The sequence below is a fragment of the Polypterus senegalus genome, chromosome 10 (assembly GCF_016835505.1).
Source record: "Polypterus senegalus isolate Bchr_013 chromosome 10, ASM1683550v1, whole genome shotgun sequence".
In the NCBI taxonomy this organism is placed as follows: Eukaryota; Metazoa; Chordata; class Cladistia; order Polypteriformes; family Polypteridae; genus Polypterus; species Polypterus senegalus.
The window spans coordinates 8,647,505-8,654,420 of record NC_053163.1 but is presented as its reverse complement, the minus strand read 5'-3'; positions in this window follow the sequence as shown (position 1 = coordinate 8,654,420).

The following is a 6,916-nucleotide window of genomic DNA, read 5'->3' as shown; positions in this document are numbered from 1 at the left end:
TACCGAGGCTTTTGGATGCGAGGAGAAGCAAGTCGTACATATTTGGCTGTTGGTGTGCAGAGGTGTCGTGAACTTCCATTGTACCAAGATAAATCACCAGGCTACTGCAGTCTACTCCTATTGCACTGCACTGAAGGTGTTGAGTTGATGTTATTCATTAATTCCTTAAGTTATTAAACGCAAAAGGAACAGCAATTTTGTTATTTTTCTATTTTTGCTATTATATTATTTTCAAAAATCTTTGCCACTCTAAATACTTTTTATCTATATATTCATGGGGTCTGTATTGCAATCTGAATATTAAGGAGTTAGCTACAAGGTAATGCTTGTGGTTGGTTTGCCAGTCAGCAAACATCTGCCATGTACTCTCGGATGTGAGATCATAGATATATGATACGGTATCTGCCAAATAATACAAAGAGAACATGACACGTGTTTCACCCTGAATTGAGGCTCATTAGGTGTACATACTTTTGCTTCCCCTTATGGGGATCGAACTTCACATGTAATACTCTGATCTACACCCCGTCAGGTCAGTGAACAAGGTTCTCCCCACCCCCCAAAAAATGAAACATTACAAAGAAAGGTTTGTATTTTGTTTAGAAAAAAAAAGCTACCTTACAAAATAAAGGAATACTCCATCCAAAAGTTTTGAATTTTGATATATTACCTACCACCTAAGTACTGTAGTTTGTAATGATGGACAAGAGAAACAAAATGTAATGTCATATTTTTTTGTGCAGAATGGATGTAAGAAAGTGTCTGATACACTGTAAGTCTATGGATAGACTCAGCGAAAAGACAACTCGGCAAAAAGACAACTCGGCGACATCCTTTACTAGTTAGGTAATAGTTAGCTTCAAAGAGATTTTTAAATGATATTTAAATGACGTGATATGTTGAAAATAAATTTATATAACTGACGAACGAACTTTATTCTGCAGATTGAAAAAACTATCTTACATTATCTTCTGCAACCAAAACTGCTAATCCTTTATATAAATTATATTGATTGTAATCGTATAATAATGTTATTATTTAGAATACAAACGGTGACCTGCAAGTATGGCTTAAAGAATATCTTTACTCTCAACGTATTGGGAACTCTCAAAAAGCAGGTGATTCTGTGGATTTTCCTGCACCCTACATTGTCATTTAAATATCATTAAAAAATCTCTTCGATTCTAACTATTACCTAACTGGTAAAGGATGTCGCCAAGTTGTCTTTTCGCCGAGTTGTCTGTCGGCCAATTGTCCCTGAACGATGAGGATACCAACACTGAACAAATGCAAACAACAGCAAAAACGTCCGGGAAGAAATGTCATTTTACTTCAAGGGTCAAGTCTTTCAGTCTTTTGTTTGTGACATCTTAAACCAGTGGGGTGGGCCCCCCTAGGGGGGCGTGAAGTAACAAAAAGGGGGCTTGAAGATGTGAAAAAAGAATCAAAAATATGAACCAAACATCTGTTGAAACCAAAATAAATTAACTTAAACTACATTCTGATACTAGAACAATAAATATAGAGTTATATAAATGTCGATAAAAGTTATGTAGGTATAATAAAATATGCATCTACATTTCAAAAAAATGTTAGGGGGGGCAGATTAAAACTGTTATGAAAACGCGGGTCACAAATACTTAAAGGTTGAGAAACTCTGTCTTAAACATATGAATTTTTACCAAAATATTGTTAAATAAACCACTTCTAGAAAACACTCAATTGTTCATTCACATTTGAGTGTGTGTCATTTTCATTCATTAGAGCTCAGTCCTAAACTAAAAAGCCAGGAACCACCCCAAAAACGATGCAAAGGCTTTTTAAGTCCCTATCTCGACAAAAAAAAAAAAAAAAACTTTGACCAAAACACAATTCCTTTAATACTTGTAAATATTTATTTAAAGTCTCAGAAAATATACATGTATGGAAAAGAAAGCAAAATGGTAAAAAAGAAAAGCAAAGGAATTGCCTCAAAGGCATAACCCAAAAGCAAACAAATCCATTTAAGAAACCAAAAACAGTACAGCAAAGTTTTTGCCAAGGCACAACTTTGTTTTTTTGTTTATTAATATTTTTGTGTTTTTTCAAATATTTTTTGTCTGTTATTTTATCAATTCTGTTTCAGCTTTGTTCTTTCTCTGTATTATTTGTTTAGCACCCAGTCCTGTTTATGAAGAACCTAAGGGGGCAGAACCACCTGATTGTGCCACCTGAAGTATAAATTATGAAGCAGCTATGGCATTCTCCTGTTTTTAATTATTGTGTTTTGTTGATTTGTGTTGATTTCTGGATTTCCTTTAATTCTTGATTTTTTTTAAAGTACAGTAAAACCTTGGATTGCTAGTAACATGGTTTGTGAGCGTTTTGCAAGACAAGCAAACATTTTAATAAATTTTAACTTGATGAATGAGTGAAGTCTTGCAATACGAGTAGTACGTATATGCTTTGTCTGCCAAGCATCACGTGATCACAACTGAGCTGATGGCTCTTCTCTCTCTCACTACATGATTGTAGGTAATCGTCTCCCATGCTCGGCCTCAGTCGGTGTGCCTCACGCGTAAAGTCAACATCCGTATCAGCGTATAATGTTTACTATAGCATTGTGATCACGTGTGTGTGTGTAAAGCATTTTTTAATTTTGTGTGCGAGTGATGATTCTACTTAACGACAATGCAATGTCACATTTCTGCGAAATTCTCAAAAGGAGGCAAGAGCAACTGTCATTGGATAAGTTGCAAAAAACGAAATGAAAAAGATTCGAGTGAACCAACAATAGCAGTGATTCTGTTAGTTATAATGAAGGTCTTCTTACACAATAACCCTCCTCCTCTTCTCTCTCGTCTCCCTCACAGCAGGCATGATTCTTTTCAAAGGTAAAGTGTAGGTTAATTTGTTTTACCGTATGTATTTTTACTTTATATTTTGTATTAATCAGTTTTATATGAATATTTTTGGGTTGTGGAACGAATCATCTGAGTTTCCTTTATTTCTTATGGGGAAATTTGCTTTTATGTACGAGTGCTTTGGATTACAAGCAGGTTTCCAGAATGAATTATGCTCGCAAACCAAGGCACCACTGTACAGTTTTTGATCGATTATTGAATGTGTTTGCTTTTAGTTTTTGTCTTTTACATAACACCTAGTTGTTTGCTCCTTCTTTGTGCCTGTCTTTTTTTTCTAAGTTCTTTTAAACGAATCTTTAAATATTATATGAACTTTGTTTTTGTGGTTCTAAGATTTTACAGTTTTCCGACTTGTTTTGGAAATCTTTTTTAAATTCGTGGACCCATTTTTGAGCCTTTGTAGGACGTAAGCCTGCAACTAGAGTTTGGGGGTTAGGTTTCCTATGTAAGTGGGGGGTGTAGCTGCGTTTTCTCAAAATTACCAAAGTTCAGCAGCTTCAACTCAAAAAATAGGATTCAACAAAAGCCTGACGCGCAGAAATGATTCCACAAACAAAATATCTTCGTTTTTAAAAGTTTAGTTAAGTTTCAAAATAAAACAGTTCACACAAAAAGAAAGAAAATTAACATAGCAAAAAAGGAAAAATGAATGTTAAGAAAAGTTCAGTTCTAATCTTAATCTTGTTACATCTCAAATCGTTACTATTTACTTAACATTTCTGAACCATTTCAAAATGGTCAGAAAACTGTATGCTTGTCTTTCAAGTCCCTATGTACTGGGACCTGTTCTAGACAACAACTGAGCTTATTATCACACTGTTTCTCAGTTACAGTAAGGAGGTTCTATCTCTTGATAACTTATAGGGGGAAAAGACTATACCATAGGTTATGACTATGAAAGAAATTTATGTTCTATTCAAATTAAGCAAACATTAATACGAGTTTAACTCAAAACTTTAACTTTCTAAGATTGGCTCCTACGGGGGGGTTACTCTTTGTTTCTCTTAAAATACATTTTTCTAAGCAAAAGTATTCATGGGAATATGGAATTCTATTACTCTGTAACATTTCTATGAAGTTATATTTGCCGATATATTTCTAGAACATCGCAATAATTTATTTTTCGGTGCTTTAATGTTATTTTGTTTTATATATGGGGGTTGCCATGTTATAATTCTTGTTACTTGGACACTGCTCCCAGTTGCCAAGGGACAGTTTTAGACATTGACACATCTTATGTCATCAGTGTGACGCCCCAAATACAAGGATTTGGATATAAACACAATCAAGTGTAGTGTAAATTTCTTTGGAGTTTCTGATTTTACGGTTTTCCCTTTAACTTTGGTGGAAAGTTTTGTCTTCTAGGTTTCAACTTGCTTCTGGTTTTGATTGCATTTCATGTCCTGGTCCTCTTCGGTGCACCTGCAGGAGACAAGGCTGAAAACTTGATAAACAAATACATGCATACAATACAGTAGAAATAACAAATGACTCAATATTCAATGAATAAGAAGAAAAGCAAAAAATAATGAATACCACTACATACAAAAACATTCCTGAGCATTCTCGAGATCCTGACTAAAATATAACGCAATCAGGTATAATGATAAGAGGTTACACTTGTCACCACAAATTTGAATAAATAACTCTGAAGACAACATGGCACACGTAAATGTAGTAGGTGGGAATTAAGCCAGGATGTCTTAGTGGATGAACAAGTGTGTTGACCATCACGCCATCTTCACACCCCGACGGTGCCATTTCCTCTGCAGTATTTTATACCACTTATTTTAACACTTGACCCTCCATGAAACGCAAGTATGGCTGAAAATGAAATGCCAAATACCTGACTGATGACCTATGTGCCAAATTTGAAGCCTCTGGGCTGAAAAACTAAACTGTGAACCAAGAAGAAAAAAAAAAAAACAAAAAACAAAAAGAGTGTTATATTAGAATCCATCAAATTATATTACAAATCCACTGGTCAGTCAGAAGCATTGCAGCTCTGATGCTGGTTGTCTTCTACACACTCAGTCACATTTCCTGGACTTCGAGGTGCCTGGTTCTTGTCTTTCTTCCTCATTTGCTCTTTCAGACGTCCTGAGTGCTCGCAACTGACGATCCTTCATGGAGCAAAATGTGGTGTACGCTGAAATAAATCTTCCAGGTGGACAAAAGACTACGAACAGACAGCGGCGTTCAGGTGAGGGCTCACTTTAGTCTTCTTTTTTGTTAATTACTTAGCATAATTATTGAGTAGAGAAGTAGAATAGTCAACTATGAAAAAAGAAGGGGGGATGGAAAATATGCGAGACAAGAATGGCTGTGACAAGCGGGAACTTAATGCTCATAAAATTAAAGCTCCATGCTTACTATTTTAATTTATTTTCCATTTTATTGTTTTGTATTGCTTTCATACTGAATAATACAACATAATCTTTTACACTTTAAAGATTCTTTTCAATTAACAATTTGTAAAGGACTACATATCGTTCATTTTAACATTACTGTTTATTATTTCTCAAGAGTATGATAATGATAGTTATGGTGCTGTAAATTGCAACTGAAATATTTAAGCACACAGTAAGGGTTCCACATAAGATAAGAAACTGTGACCGTATATAAAAATTAAAATAAAAAATTATTATTTTATATAAATTTAATAATTTTTTTTTACTAGTAACCCAAAACCTCAGAAAAATAAAATGGTTACTAAGGAGAAAGTCATAAATGGCTTAAAAGGAGGAATGTGCCAGGTGATGAAGAACAAGAGAACTGAATTCCATTTTTCAGGGTAGAAGTGCTAGTAGGATATTAAGTTTTAAACAGAAATGTCTTCATAGGATAACAAAGTTTTTTTTTTGTTCAGCCTTATGTATTACTGACCCGCTGTATTTAAAAGTTCCACCCTAAGACAGCTTTTCCAGTGATGTCCATTGCACTGAGATATCAAAGTTTATTAAACTGACCCTTGATTACTGTTTTCCTATCCCTCCATTATTTGAACTCATTAATCCAGTGCAGGATTACAGGGGGCTTAAGCCAAAGTTGCTACCAGCCCACCCTGGAATGGGCCTCCACGCCATCACAGTGCCCACTCACTCCCAGACGGCTGGTAGACCTGAAGATCTGAATGCTGCATGGCACCTGTTTGTGTGGCTGAAATTAACAGGAAGCTCAAATGAAAATCTATTTGTGGCTGCAGTCTGAATTTCTGCTTAGCTCTGTTTAACTTGCAGAAGGGCAGACGTAGTTGCTGTTTTAGTCAACTTCATAGACACATTTGTTGTTAGAAACATAAAAAGGGCCCCAGGATAAATAATGGAATATTCATGAAACATTGACGTCAAGTACAAATACAGATTCATTTTTTTAATATATTTAATGATCGTTTTTCCCACTGATTATTGTATTAACTTCAATTTCTCATTGCAATGCATTTACGTCTCAGTAAAGGATGCTTATTTAGACTTAGTGCTCCATTTAATATTATTTTAATTTAGCAATTCTGCTTTATTCAACATCCATCCATCCATTTTGCAAACCACTAGCACTTAATATTCAGTTCAAGGTTGCAGTTTCTGAAAAATTAGTGGCGGAGAAAAATTCTGCCAGCACAGCATAACAGTACAGTATTTAAAAACTGTAAGTTTGTTAAAATTTTAGAAGTGAAATCTCTCAAACTAGTTGCATTTTAATTTTAATGTCAGAAAACTACTCTGGTTTCTACTGTTTTAACTTAATCAAATTGATAACACACTCTTTTATCTTATACATCGTGTATTTCATATTCTTAATACTGATAAGTCTTTGTAAAAAATAATAAACTTACTTACTGAGAGTGGGGTGGGGATCTGTGAAAATAATGCAATGTTAAAAAAAAAAAAAAAAACTCTTAATATAATTAAAATGTTAAATTACTGTGAAGGACTGGAAGCCCGTCCTGGGTCATTTTCTGCCTTGCAACTGGCGCCAGACAGACAGACAGACAGACAGACAGACAGACAGATAGA